This window comes from Eptatretus burgeri, chromosome 10 (assembly GCF_056783735.1).
Source record: "Eptatretus burgeri isolate ZD-2024b chromosome 10, Ebu_testis_v1, whole genome shotgun sequence".
Taxonomy (NCBI): Eukaryota; Metazoa; Chordata; class Myxini; order Myxiniformes; family Myxinidae; genus Eptatretus; species Eptatretus burgeri.
Window position 1 is genome coordinate 39,001,607 of NC_140970.1, and position 25,229 is coordinate 39,026,835.

Here is a 25,229-nt window from a genome sequence, read left to right on the forward strand (position 1 = left end):
CGCGTGTCCACGGGTAGGAGACATCTTTTCACCATTGTTCGAAGTTCTTTGCGGCTAATTTTTTATGGGGCTTTTTCAACAATGAGCTATAGCTTGTTTTTACGATTTAGGTCTATTCGTAACGGGTTGGACAAATGCACAATGAACTAATAATGTGCATACAGCGCTTTGATTACTTATAGATACGGTATACCAACGAATAATTATCGTGAAGCCGGCGTTCACAAACTATGCCCAACGATAGCCTAACTTATCCATATCGTGCGGCAGTTTATCTTTGCCGGTGACGTGGGGTTTGCTATTCCTAGGCTGCCACTCAACGATTTAAATGGCTGCATCTCCACTATTGAAAGTAGACGCTTGCGCTCAACAATTGGATTTTTTTTTTACACTCAACGACTTTTAAACGGTACCACTCAGCTATTTTCATTGTTTACAATGAACGATTTAAATTGCTGTCACTCGCCTTTGTTTTTTGACGCTGGCGCTCGGAAATTTTAATCGTTTCTATTGAACGTGCTAAATCGCTCAAACTCCACTATTGAAAGTAGACGCTTGCGCTCAACAATTGGATTTTTTTTACACTCAACGACTTTTAAACGGTACCACTCAGCTATTTTCATTGTTTACAATGAACGATTTAAATTGCTGTCACTCGCCTTTGTTTTTTGACGCTGGGGTTTGGAAATTTGAAGCGTTTCTTCTGAACGTGTTAAAACCCTCAAACTCGACTATTTTAAATAGACGCTGCCGATGGACAATTGGAATCATAGCCAAGCTAGACATCGAAGTGTGAACATCCTCGTCATGCCGAAGAAAAGTTTGAAGAATGCTGAAAATAAGTGTCCTGGCCGTGGCCGTGGACGCTGACACAAGAACGATCCATTATACCGACGTCTTTCAGCCTATGAGTAACTTAAAAGTAACGTCTGTCGATGTGTGGCAACGATCGCGTAACGTGCCAACAACACGTTAATCATAGGTTAGAAATAAGTTTCGGGTACGCTAAACATTACCTCGGTGTGTCTCAACTTATGATTAACTTACAAGTAGCATGTGTTGACGTCTGTCAACGATCGCAGACTGTGCATACAACTTGTGGCCAGCGTAGCGGAACGTGTGAGTCAGACGCCGGCATACGTCATGAAATTTCAAGCATGAAAAAAATTGAGGACAACCAAAAAGTACAACGTTTAAAGCCAACGTACAACGACGTATGGCAGTGTTTTTCAGCGTGCTCTCAATGTTATCAAAACTTACCCATAACGTATTCAACGTGTGCCAGCGTTTTAGAAAAAAAATTCAAAAATCGGCATACGTTGGCTAAAACGTCAACGTGTGACCGGGCCTTAAACGATTTGAACACCTGCATCCAAGGAACGTGGATGAACATGATCACTGCCAGGGAAAAAGGTGTCCGTCTTCACCCAAAAAACTTCCAATTTGGATGAAGTGCATTGAGAATGGAAATTTTGCAAACTTTGCTGAACTTGACGAGGCTGCTAATGCGGAAAAAGAACAATCCATCATGACTGAAGTGAAAGAACATTTGCAGGTGCTGATTCAGTCCTTCCAAGGATACTTTCACCATGGAGAGGTTTCTATTGCACAGAGATGGATATGGGATCCATTTCTTTTCAACCTGGATTCCATGTATGATCGTGATACAATGAAAGATGATCTTGTTGAGCTGGAGAGAGAGAGAGAGAGAGAGAGAGAGAGAGAGAGAGAGAGAGAGAGAGAGAGAGAGAGAGAGAGAGAGAGAGAGAGAGAGAGAGAGAGAGAGAGAGAGAGAGAGAGAGAGAGAGAGAGAGAGAGAGAGAGAGAGAGAGAGAGAGAGAGAGAGAGAGAGAGAGAGAGAGAGAGAGAGAGAGAGAGAGAGAGAGAGAGAGAGAGAGAGATATATAGAGATATATAGAGATATATAGAGATATATAGAGATATATAGAGATATATAGAGATATATAGAGATATATAGAGATATATAGAGATATATAGAGATAGAGAGATATCTTGAAATCTGGAGATCCTCGTGCCATTTGCGACCACCTATTTGTGTGACAGGTTTTTCAACACTCCTACACATCAAAACAAAGGCCAGGAACCGTTTGGATGCAAGTGACGACATGCGTGTGGCTATTTCAAAGAAAGAACCTCGTTTCTGCATCATCATTGATGAAAAACAACATCAAAAGAGCCACTAGAAATGTGTCTGTGTGTACTGTGTCGTATGTTTTTTCTACAAAAGTTATTATCATACTGTAACCTACTTCAACAAAGTGACTGTTCAGCAAACATGATGCATTATGATTACTGTTTCCATAAATGTGTTTTTTTATATTTTTTTGTGAAAATAAAGAAACTTTATTCATTTATTATTGTCGTTTGAAGTCGTTTTAGATGGGGGTATGGGAAAATATTATGAAAACTCAAAGGGTACGGGCACTTAAAAAGGTTAAGAACCACTGCTCTAAAGGATCGAGCGACCACTCTGTACTCTATGTAGTCTCTAGCAGAGACTGTAGACCTCTTCGACATGTAGAGAAAGCCTGATGATCATACAAGATACACAACAACCTGGTTGCCTTTGACAATAGACTTTGACAATCACTCCTGTGCAATGTGGTGTGTTTTATTCATGAACTAGGTTGCCCTTGAAGACCAAGAAGGCGTGTGCATACACATGGCTATCAGATTCCACGATCGAGGGCCGATTATCACAAACATTCCTTTTTCCCCAAGACGGTGAAGGAATACAATGGCCGACCCCTTGATTCTTGAAGTGATGACAGCACCATCCGTCGAAGCCTTTCACTTGTATTTGACAAGAGTCCGTAACTAAGTTTGACGCATCCTGCACAAGAAAACAATTAAGTTCCACAAAAATCTTCAGGATTGATGAAGGAGGCTGACCGACCAGAAGAAGAAGCAGAAGAAGACCATATGCAGATTCATTTACATTTGGTAAACGTTCAATAGATATTTAAATGCAATAGGTTCGATTGCTGACATTGCATCAACCCGATTCCAGTACTGCATTTAAAAAATAATTTTCCCCATGCAGAATGGAAATTAATTAATATACCTCGCACGATGGGTCCTCGGTGTCCGCGGGAATATGCGCTGGGTCATGTACACGCACGTGCAAAAGGAAGGGTGGTCGAATGATCTTGTCAGACCTGAAGGACACGAGGAGGTCATTTGGCCCATCATTGACGTGCTGCACTCGAAAGTTAATTTTTGCTCGAGATGTAAACAACAATCTTCTTGATGTTTTACTTACATCTAAGTAAGGCAATCTTCATCGGGTATCAGAGAATGCGCTAGCACTCTCGATATGGGGATGGCACGGAAGATAAAGTAGGAATAAAATAAAAATCAGTCCCACCCGCAATGTACAAAATTTAAGTTGGAGTATCTTCTCTGAAATCTTGCTTTGGGGACATACAACAGCCCAGCTGGTCTGTTCAGCTGACTGTCTGGGCAGGAATCACTTTTCAGTACTCCAGACCATGGCAAAAAGCAAAAAACTGAGATCGGCCAAAACCAGCAAATTTTCTTCTCGGTCATCGTAATCAATCAATCATCATCATCGTAATCATCATCATCATCATCATCATCACCATCATCATCACCTTCATCATCATCATCATCATTCGGCGTATTTCCGAGCTGCCTCTCTCAATGGCAATGACTCCGGAACCATCCGATAGGGAGTTTTACTTGGTGCAACATGCTTTGTTATTGTAATATCAATCGCTTCAAAGGATTCCACGAAAAGTCGGCAAAACTGGATTCCTTTGCAAAGGAATGGGAATGGAACAGAGGGATGGACGGGGCTACAACTGTCAATCAGCCTGATGATGGCGGAACTGCGAGACACATTACCAATCAGACCGATAGGGGTGTACTTTACGGTGCAATATTAACAGGAAGCCGGTGAGAGCAACAACTCAAACATATTTCTATAAAGTACCTACTATTTACAATGTTAGATCGTCTAATATGGAATAGGCAAAGCCGAGAAGCGAACGTAGTATTCTTCTTACATTCGCTTCTGACTTTACATAAAACTTGTTCACAACTGTATACTTGCCAACAACACCGTGGTACGTGTAAGCGCCGCACAGCTGATGATTTGACGCAATTTCCGGTTACTTCAGCCTGGATTCGGGATCAGCGATCAAATAATGTAAATCACGATTAAAAATTATTTTTGATGATGTGGGAGATATCTTTATTAAAATTAACTTTGGGGAAAAAATAATTGAATAAATAAATAAATAAATAAACGATCACTTCCAGTCAAGAATAAAAGAAAATATAAGTTCCAGAAAGAGTTTCAAAATCACTCCCGGTAATGTTAAATACAAAATAAACACTTCCTGTCATGAAAAAAAATCACTTTCGGAAGAATAAAATTAACTTTGGGAAAAAATAATTGAATAAATAAATAAACACTTCCGGTCATGATCTCCCGGCATGCATCATTCCCCATGACAAAAACCGGAAACAAAAAAAAAAAACCTGAAACAAAACAAAAACTGAAGCAAAATGGTCATAGCCAACGACACGGATTCACAATTGCCAGGGTATTGTGTTGTTTTTGTTGTTTCCTATTCTCTCATGTGCACACGTTAAGTAATATTCACAAGATAGAAATAAAACCCAATCGTGTTTATACACCGCACAGCGTTAAACAACAACCGGAAGCAAAAAGTAACAGCTAACGACACGGATTCCCAATAGCCAGGGGTGTTGTTGTTGTTGTTGTTGTTGTTGTTGTTGTTGTTGTTGTTGTTGTTGTTGTTGTTGTTGTTGTTGTTGTTGTTGTTGTTGTTGTTGTTGTTGTTGTTGTTGTTGTTGTTGTTGTTGTTGTTGTTGTTGTTGTTGTTGTTGTTGTTGTTGTTGTTGTTGTTGTTGTTTCCTATTCTCTCACGTGCAAGCGTTAAGTATGAAGCTCACTGCGTTCGCTATAAACATATGTAGGGTACCATTACAATGTGAGGATGTCTATAAAGTTTGTACTTTGAAACACCAAAGAACCCGAAAACCACTAATACCCACAAAACCCTTAAAGACCCCAAAGACCCCGATAACCCATGAGACCCCAAAAACCGATGAGACCCAACCATCCATCCATTGGGACCACACTCTGTGCAGGGTGTTAGTGCTGCCGAAGCAGTTTCCTTGGCTATTGGGATCAATCCTGGACGGGTCGCCACTCCGACACAGGATACCAGCAAGCTGGCACTCATCGAGGGTAGGGAATGGGAAGGCAGTGTGAGGAGAGGGAATAGGAAGGCAGTGTAAGGGGAGGGAATGGGAAGGCAGTGTGAGGGGAGGGAATGGGAAGGCAGTGTGAAGGAAAGGGAATGGGAAGGCAGTGTGAGGGGAGGGAATGGGAAGGCAGTGTGAGGGGAGGGAATGGGAAGGCAGTGTGAAGGAAAGGGAATGGGAAGGCAGTGTGAGGGGAGGGGATGAGAAGGCAGTGTGAGGGGAGGGAATGGGAGGCAGTGTGAGGGGAGAGAATGGGAAGGCAGTGTGAGGGATGCGAATGGGAAGGCAGTGTGAGGGGAGGGAATGGGAAGGCAGTGTGAAGGAAAGGGAATGGGAAGGCACTGTGAGGGGAGGGAATGGGAAGGCAGTGTGAGGGGAGGGAATGGGAAGGCAGTGTGAAGGAAAGGGAATGGGAAGGCAGTGTGAGGGGAGGGAATGGGAAGGCAGTGTGAGGGGAGGGAATGGGAGGCAGTGTGAGGGGAGAGAATGGGAAGGCAGTGTGAGGGATGGGAATGGGAAGGCAGTGTGAGGGGAGGGAATGGGAAGGCAGTGTGAGGGGAGGGAATGGGAAGGCAGTTTGAAGGAAAGGGAATGGGAAGGCAGTGTGAGGGATGGGAATGGGAAGGCATTGTGAGGGGAGGGAATGGGAAGGCAGTGTGAGGGGAGGGAATGGGAAGGCAGTGTGAAGGAAAGGGAATGGGAAGGCAGTGTGATGGTCAAACTTTAACTTGAAGAAAATTTGAGCATTTACCTCAGGAGTCATCGTTCGGCCAACCGGTTTCTCGAGGTAAATCAACACATTCTCTATGGTTTGTCCTTGCGCTTTATGGATAGTCATACCAAAACTTGACTGAATCGGGAATTTATTTTTTTAATAATTGTTTCGTTGCCAGATCCTGATTTGAGCAAAACTTGATACTGCACACCACAGGTGAATGCTGAGTAAGGTGGCCCTAAAATTTTTGCGCTGTCGTGTTCATATATATATATATATATATATATATATATATATATATATATATATATATATATATATATATATATATATATATATATATATATATATATATATATATATATATATATACACACACAAGATGAGAGTTTTAGGAGTATACTAGACGACCCGTGAACGTGTTGGGCTCCCGTTGTAACAGCAGTTGATAAAAAAATCATTAAAAAAAAAGATAGCTCCAGCGAACTATACCGCCGAGGTTGTTTGCATTGATCAAATTCTCCCAAAGGAGTACTTGACTGAATCGGGAATTGATTTTATCATAATTTTTGTTGCCCGATTTTAACGAAACTTGATACTGCACAACGCGGGAGAATGATGCGTCAGGTGGGCCAATATTTTTGTACTATCGTGTACCGTTTTAGCCGTATTTCGGGAACATACATACATATATACAAGATGAGAGTTTTCGTAATATATAGATAGATAGATAGATAGATAGATAGATAGATAGATAGATAGATGCAGATTCTTCATTTTGCAGGAATGTTTGTTGACATAGAATTCCATGTAGTTTTGAAGGAGCAGGAGTTGGGGACATTTAAGGAAGGGTAAACAATATTGTATCGGGTGTTGACAGGAATAAGTTGGTTGTGGTACAGCTAGGTGCGAATGATACAGGGAAAGTTTACTCAGAGGTTTTGAAAAATAAATACAGGATATTGGGTAAGAGGCTAAAAGCAAAGGGTTGTGTGGTCATGTGTCCGTGATTCTCCCTTGATTAGGAAACGATGTAGAAATTATGAGCAGTGCAATAGACGTCAACTAATGGCTGGAAGAATGGTGTAGGGAGAAAGGTTTTCCATTGAAGAAGTAGTGGGAGTCATTTCAGGGACAAAGGGAGTGTTTCCAGAATGATGGCCGTATGTTAAATAGAAAGGGGGCAGCAAGGTTTGCAGTGGGAATTTAGGAAGGAATTCAGGCTTTTTTCGGTCAGGGGATGGTGGAGAAGGTATTAAGCAAGGAACGGATGAAGTAATTGTGATTCGTAAGGCCAGGCAAGAAAATAGAATTTCAGGAAAGGAAAAGTTAAATATATTCTATACCAATGCCAGAAGTTTAAATCAGAAGATGGAAAAGCTTGAAGCCAAAGTCGATCGCGAGGAGTACGATGTAGTTGCAGTGAGTGAGACATGGTTTGAGGAGGAGAGTAACTGGAGGACGGGTTCCAGGTGTGAAGGAAGAGGAGGAAGGAGGAGTACATGAAGAGTTCAAAAGGGCATGTGGTAAGGGAAGAGTATTGATTATGGGGAATTTTAACTTGCCAGGGATAGATTGGGTCCAGGAACAGGGAAAGGGTAGAGCGGATGAAAATTTCCTAGTTTTAGTGCAAGATTGCTTTTTAACCCAGTTTGTAGATAAGTCCACGAGGGGGAGTGCAGTGTTAGACCTCCTTTTAAGTAACGATCCCAATATGGTGGAGGAGGTGGAGGTCCAGCATGGTTCGAATCTGAGTTTCGCCGGGTTTTTATTCCCGACAATCCGTTCCTTCTAGCCGGTACATCCTTGGCAGTGCCGCTCGACTGCATCCAATCCGGAAAGGTAGTCGGTAGTTGGTAAAGTGATCTAATCCGGTTCGGGCAAGGCGTACCGAGGGCGTGGTTCCCTGGTAGTCAAAACCATTTGGTTAATTAGGTAATTGATTCTAGACAGGAGGACCCTACACCACGTGGTTGAGATATTGGCGTCCACAGTCGGTTAAGCGACCCACTGCGTCATGGAATTATCCGTGAGCGACGGCCTACAATTCCAGGGAGTCTGGTGGGAATCGACGTAGCTTTCCCCCACCTAGTGGTCTTCTCACCCGACCCCGCCGGCCCTCAACAGTATATAACAATGTAAAATTATAATGCACTGAACAATATGGTTCCCAAGGAAAAACATAAACCATTACACACAAGAATATTATAATATGTAAATGATATTGTCACAAAAAGTGCAGAAGTTTAAACCATCCTGATAGATTGGACATTTGATGCACTCCTTGAGTCCTTGGCATGACATAACAAAAGCAAAGAACACATGGATGAGCTCGCTGCAAACATCATGGAAAAAGTACATACAGAGCAGTTTTACAGCTCGATGCAGTATTGCATATCACAAGGCTCTTTCATTCAATAGGGAGAAAAGTTTTCCGAGTTACATTTTTTCAAAAGTACATATGTCTAAAGGAGAGGAGAAATCGAGTAACTGGGGAAAAGAAAGAAAGAAGGGGAAAAGATGACAGACAAAGGAGAGGACGCTGTGTGATGGGAGGATGGCAGTGGGGGAGAAAGGAAATGTTCGGATGCAATTGGAGTAAAGCAAGGGAGGAGAGAAAGGTGCAAAATTGCTCCATTTTGTGTAGTACATCAAAATGTAGAAGCTGTAGCTCATGATATGTATGACACGAACATACAGGATCATGATCACTGCGTCAGTTTGCTAGTATGGAATACATATGTGTAAGGTTGCGAAGCATTTGGGGGGAGAGCAAAACTGGAGGAGAGATTTTAAAAAGACGTTTCACAAGCACAGGAAAAGGCCATTGGGACCATCTTCTCTCTCGTTCTCTCTCGCATGGGTGTACGTGTGGTGGGGGTTGGGGGAAACTTTTAGAAAGGAGGTAGGGTGTGTGAGAATGGAAAAAGGGAATAGGGAGGGAAGACAAAGAGGTACATGACGGGCAAGACACCACCCTTCACAACATCATGGAAACGAGGGGTTTTGTGGAGGGAGAAGGTTGGAAGTTGAGTGACAGGCAAATTGAAATGGACGACACATTCATGCTTGATAAGACCTTCACTTTTTATTAGAATCCGAATATTTCACCCTTCATTTTTCCTTTCCTCTGTTGTGCATTTGTTTCAGCAGAAACCAATTCTTCCCTGCTGTTTTTACAAGTCATACTCCTTCCTGATTGAAAGTTTACATACGGGCTGGTGTCTAGTCTGGGGTCTATCCGCAACCCGACGATCAACTGTCAGTCTGTCACCCAGGCGTTTGGCAGGCAGGCCGTTGTAGTTGTACCAATGAATGCGCTGTTAAGCTGGGGACCAGTCTAACAGAAGTGGTGCTTGGTGGTCGTTAAAGATCCCACGGTGTCTTTCATAAACAGTTGGCCATTGTGTGCTGGCACCGTCAACAAATTACAAATTCCTGCCCGAACCGTGTGATAATGACCAGCTATAGCAAAAGCTCAACGTCATAGAAGTTTAATTGTTAACTTTTGAATCTTACTTAAGGCCCGGTCACACCTTGACGTTTTAGCCAGCGATGGCAACGTATTAAAATGTATGTAAAACGCTGGCTGACGTTGAACTTTTGATGTTTTTTTTTTAAGATTCGGACGTATTCATAACGAGTTGGTCGTATGCATAACATATTAGTAATGGACACAGAACGTTTCGTTGTGTTATAGATAACTTATACCAACGAATGCTGAACCTGTTGTTCGCCTACACAACCTATGCCCAACGATAGTCTAACTTCAGCATAGCGCGTTGCACGCATCGCCGACGATGTCGTGACGTAGCCTATTAAAAGGCTGACGCACAACGATTCGAATCATAACTGCCGTAGAAATTGAAGTGACAACATCGCGGTCACACCTTGGCGATCTTGCCAGCGTATGCCGACCTAAGAAAAATGTGTCTAAAACGTTGGGGCACGTCAAATACGGTATGAGTAAGTTTGGTATACGTGAGTAGAACGCTAAAGTACGCTATCATACGTCGTAGTAAGTAGAGTACGTCAAGAAATTTTAAACATGTTCAAAATTTTACGACGTACTCGGCGTATGACACACGTTCTGCATGCGATGGGGATAAGTTTTACACACGATATGTGGACGCTTACACACGTCCACAAACGCTACTTATAAGCTACTCATAAGTCGAAACACGTCGCGGTAATGTCTTTTTTACGCGAAACTTATTTCTAACTTATGTTTGACGTGCTTTGAACCAATTCTTTACGTAGTCCCAACACACATCGACGTATGTAGACGTATTCCAATGACGTCTTCCGGTCGACAAAAAAAAAAATGAATGTGTTTCTAGCTTACAACTGCCATATAAAGACGTGTTCCCAGCGGTTTTGGGAATTGGTATATAAAAATGGTGTTCATAAAAGGGGAACCCAACAGTGTTTTCGAGTCCTTTTTGAGTCGATGTCCATGTCAGCAGTAACAGCATCAGTATTAGTATCAGTATTAGTATCAGTATTAGTATTAGTATTAGTATTAGTAGTAGTTTGTTCATGTTGGCAGTAGTAGGTGAGTGTGAGGGGGAGGGTGTGGGTTATGATGGATCGTCCTTGCGTCCGCGTGTCCATGGGTAGGTTCATAGGCTGCCACTCAACGATTTAAATAGCTACATCTCCACTATTGAAAGTAGACGCTTGCGCTCAACAATTGGATTTTTTTTTACACTCAACGACTTTTAAACGGTACCACTCAGCTATTTTCATTGTTTACAATGAACGATTTAAATTGCTGTCACTCGCCTTTGTTTTTTGACGCTGGGGTTTTGAAATTTGAAGCGTTTCTTCTGAACGTGTTAAAACGCTCAAACTCGACTATTTTAAATAGACGCTGCCGATGGACAATTGGAATCATAGCCAAGCTAGACATCGAAGTGTGAACATCCTCGTCATGCCGAAGAAAAGTTTGAAGAATGCTGCAAATAAGTGTCCTGGCCGTGGCCGTGGACGCTGAAGCAAGGACGATCCATTATACCGACGTCTTTCAGCCTATGAGTAACTTAAAAGTAACGTCTGTCGACGTGTGGCAACGATCGCGTAACGTGCCAACAACACGTTAATCATAGGTTAGAAATAAGTTTCGGGTACGCTAAACATTACCTCGGCGTGTCTCAACTTATGATTAACTTACAAGTAGCATGTGTTGACGTCTGTCAACGATCGCAGACCGTGCATACAACTTGTGGCCAGCGTAGCGGAACGTGTGAGTCATACGCCGGCATACGTCGTGAAATTTCAAGCATGAAAAAATTTGAGGACAACCGAAAAGTACAACGTTTAAAGCCAGCGTACAACGACGTATGGCAGTGTTTTTCAGCGTGCTCTCAATGTTATCAAAACTTACCCATAACGTATTCAACGTGTGCCAGCGTTTTAGAAAAAAAATTCAAAAATCGGCATACGTTGGCTAAAACGTCAAGGTGTGACCGGGCCTTTACTTAGCGTCTTTCTTATCCGAACACTCCAGACTGTCACGTTAACGTCATGATGTTTTATGTTTTTCCATGGGAACAATTTTGTTCAGTAAATTTTCTTTTGCATTGTCATTGTACTGTCCCCCTGTTGGTTGTTATCTCCATTTGTAGGTTTCAGAAGGTGGGAAGAAGTTCTCCCAGAACTCAAAATCTCTACCTCCTTTTCGTTAAAGGATTGTAACTAACTGCATGTATTTAGACAGCCAGCCAAACTCCATTCAAGAACGATATTGGAGTCAAGGAATAACCTCCTTTGCTCCAGTGTTTTATTGAAGCCACACACAGGTATGAAGTCAATGAAAAAGGAGTGAAACTGAAAAAAGATATAAAATACAGCACAACTACTAACAAACCTCTTTACATTTGTTGTAATGACTGTCTGCCTAACAGCAAGTGCAAGCACTTATATATTGTTACGGTTGTGGAAATTCACAGAACACCATTCAGGCATCCCAGAGATCAGTTATGTCGATAAGTGTGTGTTCAGATTAGATTTCCCCACCGATGTCTAAAGGGCTTTATTCATGTAACTGGGCTGTGATCTTTGAGGTAGAATTATTCTTTTGCTATCTTTATTTTGGAACAACCACTACTTCAACACCCACAACCGCCTTTCAACAACCACGCCATCGCAACCACAGCGCCAACCACAACCACCATCTCAATAACCATGCCATCTCCACCCCAACGCCAACCACAACCACCATCTCAACAACCACGCCATCCCCTCCACAGCGCTAACCACACTGCAACAACAACATCTCAACAACTCCCACCCCGATATCCAATGACGGTTGGGAAACAACAACTAACCCCAGCCGAGATCTGTTGAAATTTTCCCTCAGAAGGGCGAAAGAAAAGAATGTCCGTGATCGGGCCAAAAGAGCGTCAAGAGGAGCCGTGCAGAAACCCCCTGGAATGTCCCCCCCCCCCGGCGCGTGCCGCGAAGGGAGGGCGAGGTGCCGGGGTGATAAAAGGCCGGGCTGAAAACGCCAAGGGTCTGTCTGGGTTCGCCGTGGAGTTGAGTGGAAGTCTGGGAACGGAGTGGAGTTGCAGTTAGTCTGGGTTCGTCGTGAAGCCTGGGAGCGGAGTCGAGCTGCAATCGTATGCAGTCTGGGCATGCAGCGGAGTCTGTCAGTGAGGGGAAAGAGAGTCCCTCTGCTTGGTCTCTCTCTTTGGTCGACGGAGGCGCCGGTGGAGCCGGAGAGGAGTCGCCAGCCGAATCGCCGTTGAAGGCATGGGTGGAGTCCAGCGGAGTGTGGAAAGGGCCACTGAGGGTCGCCGAACCAGAACCCATCGAGTCGTCCAGAGGGCGACAAGGTTGCCTGCACGGTCTTTCGGAGCCTCGCAGTCATCCCGGCTCAGAGGAACATTAAAGGCCTGCGGGCCCTATTCTTACCCTTTTCTTTCCTGGGGTTTTTCTTTGTATGAACGTTGTGGCGCCATGTCCTTAAGTAGAACTGTTAAGTGATATAATAGTGCAAATAATAATAGAACGGTTGTAGGTCTATGTCCTGCTCGTTCCTGCATGGCTTTATTCCTGCATGATTGCATACGTGTTTGATTGCATACGTGTGTAACAAATAAATGTCATTGTGTGAATGTCCACCAGCTCGTTGCGTCCTTTCCCTCAATTGAGCTGCCATATTGCATTCGGGATATTAGCTGGCTTTTAAAAAACCGATAAAGTAATCGGATCCGGCGGGGCTTGGCGATATACACCGCTCGGCAAATCGTGAATGGAGCGAGCTGCCTAAGCGGCTCGTTTCCAAGCAGGTCCCGTTGAGGTGTAAATCCCCGGCATTCTGTCTGCGCGCATAATTAGATAAATCGACAATTCGGCGATCGGACCCTGTCGCGCGCGGACAGAATAGTTGGCTGATTTACGGTGTGATTAAGAACACACCCATAGCTGAATTTCGGCGTTGATCCGAAAGCTGCGACGAGGTTTGCCACGTCCGGTGGGCGCGTGCGGCTGTGAATTAGCTAAAAGCGGTCGCCCGCATGCCGGAGTGGTGAGAATCCACAACACTGGTTTCAGCGAGCGGGATTCAAACCCCTCCGACTCCACACTAAATTAACGGAACCGGATCAAGGGTGTGTGAAGCAACCCTCCGTGTTCCCCCAAATTCTGAGCTTTTAAATTATATCCGATACGCAAAATGGCAGTTCAAGGCGAACAGGCGCAGGAGGGATTAGGAATGGATTTAGAGATGATAGAATCCATGGCTCAGGACGAAATCCCCGTGCAGAACATTCCCATGCAGGTTGAACACCCCCCACAACCAAACCTAGAGTCCGAAATGGGCGCAGCGGCGGGGGCCGCGGTGTATGACACCCCCCTCCCCTCCTCCGTCAAAATCCCTCCCCGGTCCCCAGCAAAACCATGACCGATAATGGCAGATCGGTCCGGCTAGAGTCATCAGGCATCGCACAGATGGTGGAGATGATCAGACAAGCAATGAGTGGAGATATACGAGCGATGAAAGACGAAATGAAAGAAAACGCGACCAACGAAATGAAAGAAATGAAAAACGAAATGAAAGAAAATGCACGCGAAGCGAGCAACAAAATGGATGGAAATGCAAAGGAAATGAAAAACAACATGGATAAAGATATGCAAACACTGCAGGGTGAGATGCAGCGCGTGGGGCGAGGCCTGCAGACGGACATAAGGCCGATTGCATGCAACGAAACACGGACAATGGAGCACAAAATGGCGGCGCCACGTGTTGGAGCAAACGAGCTGAGGGAGAGTGTGGATTGTGTCGGCCCCGCAATGGAGACGGGTGAGGACAAAATAATTCGGGAGACGTGTTGGACGAGACTCATTACTGCAGAGAGACACGTGGAGGTGACTACGATGGAGAAATTAAATGGGGTGACTGAGACGTGTAAGAGACACGTGGAGACGAGAAAGATAATAAAGGAGGTAGAGGCAATGACAAGGGAGACGCGGGAAGTAAAATAAATAACAGAGACACGGGAGATAGAGGGTGAATTGGACGGAAGTAAAGACGAACACACACACATGGAGGTCGTGGAGGACAATGGGGGCGAGCTGGCAGAATGTGTCTTGACCCGGTGCGAGCAGCAGGATAGCCTTCATCAGGAATGAGGGGAGGGAATATTCCCCCTTGAAGCGGATCGCGACCAGGTGAGTCCGGTCGTGCTTTGCGAGTTAGAGGGGGCGAGTGCTGTGAATGGGTACACACGGAGCTTGGGGGGTGTGAAGGCCCCAGGACCCCTTGTGGTAGAGCGAATTCCCAGCATGGTTTCGAAATGTGTGTTTAGGAGTGTGGCGATATGTGTGCTGAAACGCGCGCATAGCGTGGGTGAAAGGCGTTGTCTGAAAGAAACTGCGTGTGTGGAAGAAGCACGATGTGTGGAAGAAACAGCGTGTGTGAGTGAAATGGCATGCTTGAGTGAAAAGGTGCATGCAAGAGAAACACCATGTGTAAAACAAACCACGTGCGTGAGTGAAAAGGTGTGTGTAAGAGAAACACCGTGTGTAAAACAAACCACGTGCGTGAGTGAAAAGGTGTGTGTAAGAGAAACACCGTGTGTAAAACAAACCACGTGCATGAGTGAAATGGCATGCATGAGAAAAACTGCGTGTGTAAGAGGAACCGCATGTGTGAGAACGCGGTATGAGAGTGAGATGACGATCGGTATGCGGGAATACCGAACCGCGTGTCCGAGTGTCATGGTAAGGTGTGTGAGCGTCATGGCACGCAGGGGTGTGTGTGTGGAGTTGCGACCACGACGGTGCCAGACGAGGGACAAAGGCCGAGTAGCTATTTTGGGGACTGTGCCGGATTGGCACGGCAGTGCGCGTGGGGTCCGTGTTGTTTTTCGCACGAGGCCGCCACGTGTGTGCCTGCGCGAGTGAAATCCGGTCGGGAAAGGCACGCGGTAGATGTTAGCCGATCCCGCGGACGGACAGAAGCTAGGCTGGATTATGAATTTGGAACGGATGGGTTCTCCAGGCGAGCATGCGTGTAAAGCTCCATGAGCAGAGCACATGTGCTCGCATGGGGAACCCCTCGAAACGCGAGGCTTGCTTGGGATGCGTAGGGTGACGCCGTGGCTGCATGGTTGGAATCCGGCAGGAGGGGAATCCCTGCCGGATGTTACTGTCCGAGAAGGGACGAGGTGCGCGAAGCGCGAACAGCTGCCATGACGTCACGGGGAAAGAGCGCAGATTGCGAGTTGCCGCGCTGGCGCACAGGGGAAAAAAAAGAAGAAAAAAAGAAAAGCAAGCCTCCCTGTTTCGGGTAAACAGGATTTCCCAGGCAAGGGGTGGAAGACCCCCTTGCTTGGGCACAGGATGGAACTAGTTAGGGGGGTGGGTTAGAGTTAGTTAGACAGGCTTCATGGGGCAGGGACAAGTCCTCATGCGGCCCGTGGAATGATTAGTTAGTGGGAACGTCAGTTGAGATTTAGAGGATGGGAAATGGATTTTTGAAAGACAAAGAAAGACTGTGAATGTGTAGAGGGGACGTAGCTTAGTTACGTAGAGTAAATGGATGTGCTGTATTGTAAGGGATGACGAGGGAGCACGAGTTAGTTAGGGGATTGAGTAAGAAGAATGGCAGTGTTCAGCGATGTGAGAGATGAGAATTGAAAGAAACAAACATGTTGAGTGAGTGAGGGCCAGCGGGCCTGAGTGTATGGAGCGAATGTGGTATGCATGGTGTGATGAGTGATTGGGGGAAGGAGTGATTCCCACCCAAGGGACCCCGGGGTCAGTGTAAAGTGAGTTAGTGGTTTAGTCAAATTGACAAAATGGAGGTCGTTTTGCTGTTGGTGGGAACGTAGGCTCGAAACCCTTTTGGAGGGGTGCAGGAGTCCTGTTGACGGCTGGGAGCGTGGCTGCGAACTGAGTATCGCTTAGTGGGTACCCCGGGCACCGGGCTAGTCGGCCGTGGTAGGCCATGGCCCAAGGGGGGCCGGGATAGCATAGTGGGAACGGGTGGGCCCGCATGATGCGGGGCCCGTGGCACCAATAGCCACGTGGGCAGTCGGGGGCACGGGCACCCGGGGAAGGGGCCCGTGGTACCAGCCTGCCATGTGAGCATCGAGGGGGAGTAGCCAGGGAGGGCACTCCCAAATTATAGGGAGCTGGTAGACTCGGAGACAGTCGCAGGGCCCGGGGGTGCCATCGTTGGAGAATCGGCAGAGGGTAGTTCCTGCCAAGGGAGCCACGCGTCCCAGCCACGAAACCGTGCATGGGCACGGAAGAAAAATTGGAGGGCAAGGCCCAAATTTGAAAGGACACCAACACAGGCGACGGGAGTCTTGGTTGGCAAAACCAATAGTTTAAGCGACATGCGCTTTTGGAAAGCCCCGGGTTAGTTTAGGTGTAATAAATGTTAGGGTAGATAGGGAAGTGTACCCCTCCGCACCAACCATCCCTTCGCTCTCGTTGTGGGGTGCTGGACCCACTTTGGGTAAGATCGCTGAGATCTGAGGAGGCCATTCTGAGGCTTGATTGGGCCTCAAGACAGGACGCTAGCTCTCCCTTATTCCCCTCCAGGAAGGGAACATAGGGGTTGGGAGTAGGCTCGGTGACATGATAGGTTAGCCAGACAGACACGATTAAGGGGGTTTTAAGGATTAAGGGGAGACGAATTTATGAAGGAAAGGAAAAAAATATATATAATAATAATAAAAAAATAAGTTGGGGCTAAATTATTTGTGTTTTGCAAACTAAGGGAGTGGGTATGGACAGAGACAGGCAAAGGCGATAGGTTGGGAGGGAGACAGTAGGGTAGGTCCGAGCCCGCCTTCAGATCGGTCGGCACCACCGCACTCCCTCCACGAACCTCATTAAACGAGACCACAGGCCGGCCAGCTTCATATGGCGGCCTGTTCTGCTACAACGGCCTGTGCCGGCCTTGCCATGCCTTGTCTGCCTGCCTCTGCCTTGACCCCATGCCTGCTAGCCGTTGTTGTTTGCATTTGCCCCATACCATCCATCACCATATGCGCCAGGATCATCGCGCGAGCTGCAGGGACTGCCCTGTAGGCAGCTGCACCACGAGACTGCATTGAGCTGCCCGTGCACCGCTTGCATCCATCCATCCATCTGTTCATTTTTTGCGTTTGCTTGTGTCAGTGCCCATCCAGTGTTCTTCAGGGACTGCCCTGCAGGCAGCCGCACCCGGGGACTGCATTGGTGCAGCCCGTGCACCGTTTTGTGTTCACTGTGCTCATTTCAAGGGGGCGGCTTAAGACTGCATTGGGCAGCCGGCCACATTCCCTGTTCAAACCTGCATTTGTTTCATGAGCCAGAGACTGCATTTGGGCAGCCTGGCTCCCTGCTTCGAAAATGGCCTGTGGGATGGCGCATAGCCACCGGGTTGGAGTGATTTGCCTTCAGCAGCTGAAGACATGAAAAGGATTTGTGACAGACAACGGGGCCTTTTGAACAGGCCCCAAAGACATCCGACCTTCAGCTGTGGGGGCGCTCACCCTCAAAATACCGTTGACATTGCTATGTGCCTTTTTCCCCACAGAGTCCATCAGTCCTGGCCATGGTTTAGTGTAAAATTTGTAAGTTAAGGTAAATTGTTCATGAGTTGCTCCCCCTGCATTTTTGTCATAGCGCCGGCAATTTAGATAAGTCGTCTGTATGAGTGAGTTTGTCAAGTTAGTTACTCAGCCTGTAGGTTATTTACTTTTGGGACACGGATACACCAAATGTCGCACTCAGGGATCCGAAGGTAAATTGTACTAGGGGAGAACTTACACATGAAGGCACAAGAAAATTCGACGACTCAGGACGAGTCTGTAAAAAGGGGAGGAGGTAGTGTTACGGTTGTGGAAATTCACAGAACACCATTCAGGCTTCCCAGAGATCAGTTATGTCGATAAGTGTGTGTTCAGATTAAATTTCCCCACCAATGTCTAAAGGTAATTATTCGTGTAACCGCGCCGTGATCTTTGAGTCAGCCATTATTCTTTCGCTATCTTTATTTTGGAACAACCACAACCGCCTCTCAACAACCACGCCATCCCGACCACAGCGCCAACCACAACCGCCTCTCAACAACCACGCCATCCCCACCACCGCCTCTCAACAACCACGCCATCCCCACCAAAGCGCCAACCACGACACTCCTCAACATCGCCTCATCTTCATCTGCACAAACGCCACCATCTTTTCGGCAGCCACGGCGAATCGCAACGAACAACATCTCTGCCACCAGACGTGGGGACTCCCTCGTTGGGGCGGGAGCCGACGATTCCTGCAACGTCCGCATGGTTGATGATTTCACCCACGTCTGCTCTCTCCGCGTTTCGTGAAGAGATCGGATCATAATCGCAAAAGGGGCGGAGCCAGCGGGGAGTGAGAGGTGAGAAGTGAGAGATCAAACTCACTCACCGACCCCATATAAAGGCACGCTGAACGCCAAGCAAGAAGTCTGTCAGGGAGCTGCGGAGAGTGGAAATCTGGAGTCGAGCTGGCGTCGAGTCGCAGGAAGCCAGCAGCCCGCCAAGGTTCGAGTCCAGTGGAACGCAGTCGGGGTCGTCGGAGCGCAGCCAAGCTCCGACATTCTGCCGTGCCTCGCAGAACTGCGGGAAGGTGGAGAAAGCCGGAGAGAGGTCGCCAACGCTCAGGAACGGGTGGGCTCTTAAAAGAGCATCAACTCTCGAAAGAGCAAAGGCCCGTTCGTTCCTCTGAGGCGTCGTCGACTAGGCCCGAACCACCAGGATGCACGGCGGGGCCTGGGCCAAGCAAGTCGCGCAGCGCCAACTGCCGTGTCGACGAAACGTCGAGGGTCAACCAGCGAGTCACCACGAAGGTGGCAGGTAACCAGCACGGCCTCTCAGAGCTCTTGCGGTCTCCACAGCTCCGTGAACTATTAAAGGCTCATGAGGTCCAGTTCTGCCCCTTTCCTTTCCTGGGGTTTTTCTTTGTATGAATGCCATGGCGCCTTGTCCGTCAAGTAATGAACTGTGAAGTGAATTTGTACATAATTATAGAACGGTTGTAGTTCTTTGTCTTGCTCTTCCTGCATTGCTTTATTGACTACATGATTGCATACGTGTTTGATTGCATACAGTACGTGTATGACTGCTTACGTGTGTACAAATAAATGTCATTGTGTGAATGTTCACCTGTTCGTTGGGTCCTTTCCCTCAATTGAGCTGTCGTATTGCGTTCGGGATATTATCTGGCTTTTAAATAGCCGATAAAGTAATCGGATCCGGCGGGGCTTGGCAATATACACCGCTCGGCAAATCGCAAACGGAGCGAGCTGCTTAAGCGGCTCGTTTCCAAGCAGGTCCCGTTGAGGTGTAAATCCCCGGCATTTCTGTCTGCGTGCATACTTAGGTAAATCGACAATTCGGCGATCGGACCCTGTCGCGCGTGGACAGAATAGTTGGCTGATTTACGGTGTGATTAAAAACACACCCATAGCTGGATTTCGGCGTTGATCCGAAAGCTGCGACTAGGTTTGCCACGTCCGGTGGGCGCGTGGCGGCGATTAGTTAAAAGCGGTCGCTCGCACGCCGGAGTGGTGAGAAGCCATAACAATATATATATATATATATATATATATATATATATATATATATATATATATATATATATATATATATATATACATATATACATATATATTGTTATGGATTTCAGAATCGGATCTGACTAATGTATTCAAACATTTAGGTCCTCAGACAGTTATTTCCATAAATACATGTCCAGGATAGACCCATCCCCTTGTCTTGTGGGATTATAACTTTGATGCATTTGAGAAGGATATAGAACAGCTTCCCTTTCTTATGGATTCCCTTTTCGACACATTCATGCATGTGAGAGATAACCGTTACCCCAACAGAGGCTCGTTCTACCGACTTTCCGTCAGGACACATTGGGTTGGAGGTGGGCGATTTATTTACACTTTGGACTTGCAGGACGTTTGATTAAGCACACCGCAGGCTTTTCCTGAACGGTTCTTCGGACGGTCAAATATCGCTGTGGATCATTGACCTCACCCACGTCTCTTTCATTGATGTTCGAAACCCACCTCTTTCACCAATGTTGACATCCACCTTTTTCCATCAAAGTTCGACACCCATCTCTTTCACCGACGTTGACGTCCACCTTTTTTGATTGACGTTTGACGCCCCATTTGGCAGTTCTATGGATGCTGGCTGGCTCTTATTCATGTCGGGCAGAGCGAGGAAGGAATCATCGCGAGATTGACGGTTGGAAGTGACGTGCAGTGATGCACCAATTGGCAAGGTGGATTTGGCTGAAGTCTGCTTGAGATTTCACCCACACTGGTCGCCAATAAAAAGGATGGGAGAACTGCTTTCCTGTCAGTTGCTCGGTGAGCTGGTGACAGACAGATGGTTGGTGAGCTGGTGAGTTGGTGACAGCTTTACAGCCTTAAAGTCCTGACTGCTGGTGACAGTTGGTGAGCTAGTGAGTTGGTGAAAGCCTTACAGCTTCTCACAGCTGTCTGTTTGTTACGGCTCCTGATAGCTCCTGATGGTGGGTGATGGTTGGACCATTCTTACTGGTTCTGCTCGAGACCTGCTTTTGGCGTACCTGATTCTTGGCATGCCTGGTTACTGGGGGTGATGACGTGATGTCGATTGGTGTTCGAGCCTGTTTGCGGGTGGGTGCATGGCGAGGCAGGGTGCTGGCAGTGGACCAAGGCACGCTCAGACATTTTGAGACATTTTATTGGACGCAAGACGACTTCTGCCTCGGTAAGCCGAGACCGGATTTCTTTTCCCCCATGAATGATCTGTTGGGTACCCTTGTCTCTTATTTAATTGTTAAGTAAGGCATTGTGATAAGTATCTGCTCTTTGTCTCTGTTTTTCTATCAATGCCTGTTTAATTCTTTTTGTTTGAGATTATTTTGATTGATTTGAATTCACCTATTTTCACCACAAAGAAATAAAAAGTTATTTAGCTTATTTATTTTTCCCTTATTAATAAATTCCTTGACGTTTCAACCCGTCTATGCTTGTCCTTTCCTTGCATTGATCCAGCATTGTCCAAACCGAGGTAGACTGGGAGGTAGTTCCCAAACGAATTAACCTGTCATAGTCGACATGCACCAGTGGTAAACGCTGGGCTGTCCCACTTAAGATCTAATCAATATAGGATTGGTGCATCTCCGAGGGCACGCTCCCAGTTCAGGAAGCCACGTGACCTCTAGTTAAACGGCAAATTCAAAGGTGGACACTGGAACTTGTGGTTAACTGATTGGCATTTGTGGTTGTAAAGCAACCCACCATACCACGAAGTTAATTGTGAGCGGTTGCCCCAGGACCGGCTCTTCCGAGGAGAAACGGGGATTAACGCCCTCATAATACATTCGTGGCCGTAACTACGTGTGTGTGTGTGTGTGTGTGTGTGTGTGTGTGTGTGTGTGTGTGTGTGTGTGTGTGTGTGTGTGTGTGTGTGTGTGTGTGTGTGTGTGTGTGTGTGTGTGTGTGTGTGTGTGTGTATATATATATATATATATATATATATATATATATACCCCGGTATATACTACGCTCTCTCTCTCTCTCTCTCTCTCCATAAAGAGCTGTTAGGGCCATCTCTCCTCCGAACACCTGGAATTGAAGGTCGTCACTCCGGATAATTCCGAAGTCGACGGGTCGCTTAATGGAACGTGGACGCCAATATTTCGACCGCGCGGTTCGGGTCTTTTTGTCTGATTCCAATTTACCTAATTAGCCGCACAGTCTATCTATTGGGGAAGCCACACCCTCGGCCGGCATTGTACGAACCGAGTCGCTGTTACCGACTCGGATCCGGCATAACTGAGCGGGAATTACCAAAGCCGCACCGGTCCAAATAACGATTTACGGCACAATCGGCCTCCCTAATTCTCAAGCCCGAACCAAACTGGGTCAATGAAAGAAAACACAGACAACGAACTGGAACATTTAACAGTTATTTATTTACAATATAAGAGGGAGGGAAACACAGAGCAAACTTAATCACGAATATAGATGTAGGCAAATGTACAAGGCAATCACTTAAACGATTTCTACTTATCAGACTGGCCACAGACAGACACACACACACCCAAAAAGAAATGGACCTCGTGGGTCGTTATTTGGCCCTTCAGCTCGGGATGGAAGGCGAGCTGAGGGTCAGAGTCTGGCCGGGTACATGGCTGCCTCGTGCGGTTTCACCGACTCGCACTTGTGGAGCTCAGAGTCCATGGACGGGAACGGGGATCCCCAGCTCGAGCGCTCCAACACAAACCACCACGGTGGGACTCGAACCCACGACCCAGAATCCAACGAGCCCACGATCCTGGCTGCCACGAACGACAATCGACGACACGAGCACCACAAAACACCTCCGCCACGACCACCACCACCACGAGCACCAACACGACCACCGACCACCAAGGAACCACGAAAAAAGACCGTGCTGAGACAGCTCGCCACCCTTCTTATCCCTCCCCCAGGTGGGTGGAGGGATCGCTCTGAGGTAACTCGCCTCCGGATTGGTCGGGGGGCGTCGGTCGATCGGTGTCCTCCCCTCATTGGATGAGGCGAACATTCCATCTGGCTGAGCGGGGTCGGCTCTGAGGTGATCACACCCCCGATTGGACGAGGGGAACATTCCATCTTGCTGGGGCGGAGGCGGACCTGAGGTGATCTCACCCCCGATTGGACGAGGGGAACATTCCATCTTGCTGGGGCGGAGGCGGACCTGAGGTGATCTCACCCCCGATTGGACGAGGGGAACATTCCATCTAGCTGGGGCGGAGTCGGACCTGAGGTGATCTCAATCCCGATTGGACGAGGGGAACATTCCATCTTGCTGGGGCGGAGTCGGCCCTGAGGTGATCTCACCCCCGATTGGACGAGGGGAACATTCCATCTAGCTGGGGCGGAGTCGGCCCTGAGGTGATCTCACCCCCGCCTATGTCCGTGGCCTCAAACACGTGCGTAATGACGCTGTAGGAGTGGAGGGGATTTAATTCAGAAGACTAACTAGAAAGAAACTCACAGCACACACATGAAATTCCCATTAGACATAGGGGAGAGATTCTAACTATCCACATATACTTAACGAAATAACTAAACTTTGGGTTCACTGAATGTGTGAAGGCAAATGGTTTCCAGATTCGTAACAATACGTGTCTGCATTTCATTAAAGAACGTGCATCGAAAAGCGTTCAGCGGAGGAAATTGAAACTTTACCATGTTATTTAACTATGTGATATAGCGGTCACTCTTTTAAGGTCAACATTGGACAATTTTCTAAAATCCTCAATTTTCATCCAATTGAAGAGAAATTTGAGGAGGATTTTCATATCAGCTCACTTAATTCAACCACCAATTATTTGTGAGGTCAACATATACCAAAAGTTCAACATTGGGCAATTTTCTGAAATCCTCAATTTTAATCTGACTGACTTGCAATTTGAACAGGATTTTCATAAAAATGATCATGTGTCACGTGGTCTGGTAGCCATATTGGATCAAAGGGAAAAAAATCTTTGAAAATCTCCAGAGGAGAAACCGCTTAACAAAAATGCAAATTTTAATTTTAAATGCAAATTTTTACTGATTGATCAACTACCCATGGGAAATGTGGTTTGATAAAGATGACGTCATCGGTCACGTGGTCTGGCAGCCATGTTGGATTTTTTAAAAACCTTATAAAACAAAATAGTTGGTTCACACCATGTCCTTTTCAAGACTGTGCAGGGTATGTATTCAATGAATACCATCTAGTTACATCCGCCACCGAAGGTGAAGCAGGTTATGGTTTCACCCCTTTCTGTCTGTGTGTTTGTTTGTGTGCAGGATATCCCAAAAAGTTGTGGACGGATTTGGACGAAACTTGGTGAAAACGTTGAGTGTCTGACCATGACGAATCGATTTGATGTTGGTGAAGATCCGAATCCCTATCTGGAAAAGAGAATTATTTAATTTTAAAGTGATTTTTCAACATTGAGAGATAGGGCCAAAAACCATACAGTCCTGTATATAACATGATATTTCAAAAATGTATTGGGCCCCATATGTTCTCGTGGATCAAGCATTGCGTGGCAGAGGTATGCGCTCTACCGAGTGCCCTTCTAGTTTTAAAAGTTTTCATTCATCACTTCTCAGTCTGAACGGATATAGCCTAGATCAGGGGTCGGGAACGTGTGGCTCGCGAGCCAGGTATGGCTCTTTTGATGATTGCATCTGGCTCGCAGATAAAATTGGAGTTTGAAACTTGGAAAGCCCAATATTTCTCGCAGAAGCTTTACCTATAGTTTGAATGGTGTCGTTCTTCATTCACGTGCAGGGCTGAACTTGGCAGAAGGAGAGAAGAAAAAACACCTCCGAATTGTCTGAAGCGGTTTTTGTTTCGTCCAGTCATGCGGCCGACGCGAGTCGTGATTTCGGTTCCTCCAATGACGTGCCGCCGCCGAGACGCGTCACGGAATTCATCTCGACCAATCACGCGCCACCGCTGAGGCGACTCGTGATTTCGGTTCCTCCAATGACGTGCCGCCGCCGAGACGCGTCACGGAATTCATCTCGACCAATCACGCGCCACCGCTGAGGCGACTCGTGATTTCGGTTCCTCCAATGACGTGCCGCCGCCGAGACGCGTCATGGAATTCATCTCGACCAATCACGCGCCACCGCTGAGGCGACTCGTGATTTCGGTTCCTCCAATGACGTGCCGCCGCCGAGACGTGTCACGGAATTCATCTC

At 46.7% G+C, this 25,229-nt stretch overlaps 2 long non-coding RNA genes across 4 annotated transcripts in view; one reads left to right on the forward strand and one right to left on the reverse strand.

Annotated features, from left to right (window-relative positions):
- The window catches only part of LOC147018362 (uncharacterized), a 35,896-nt gene extending 33,465 nt beyond the window's left edge, over positions 1 to 2,431 (forward strand). Inside the window, exon 3 of the long non-coding RNA XR_015062349.1 lies at positions 2,065 to 2,431. This is a non-coding gene — a long non-coding RNA (uncharacterized LOC147018362). The remainder of the gene's footprint in view (positions 1 to 2,064) is intronic.
- Positions 2,432 to 2,616: 185 nt separating this feature from the next.
- LOC147018363 (uncharacterized) lies at positions 2,617 to 6,184 on the reverse strand. Of its 3 annotated transcripts, none has more exons than XR_015062347.1 (3): positions 6,032 to 6,184; positions 3,086 to 3,179; positions 2,617 to 2,854 (listed from the first exon to the last, which is right to left on the reverse strand). It is a non-coding gene; the product is annotated as an uncharacterized LOC147018363 (long non-coding RNA). The 3 variants fall into 3 exon arrangements; XR_015062346.1 differs by lacking the exon at positions 6,032 to 6,184 and adding an exon at positions 4,106 to 4,140; XR_015062348.1 differs by lacking the exon at positions 6,032 to 6,184 and adding an exon at positions 4,050 to 4,087.
- Between the last annotated feature and the right edge of the window lie 19,045 nt (positions 6,185 to 25,229).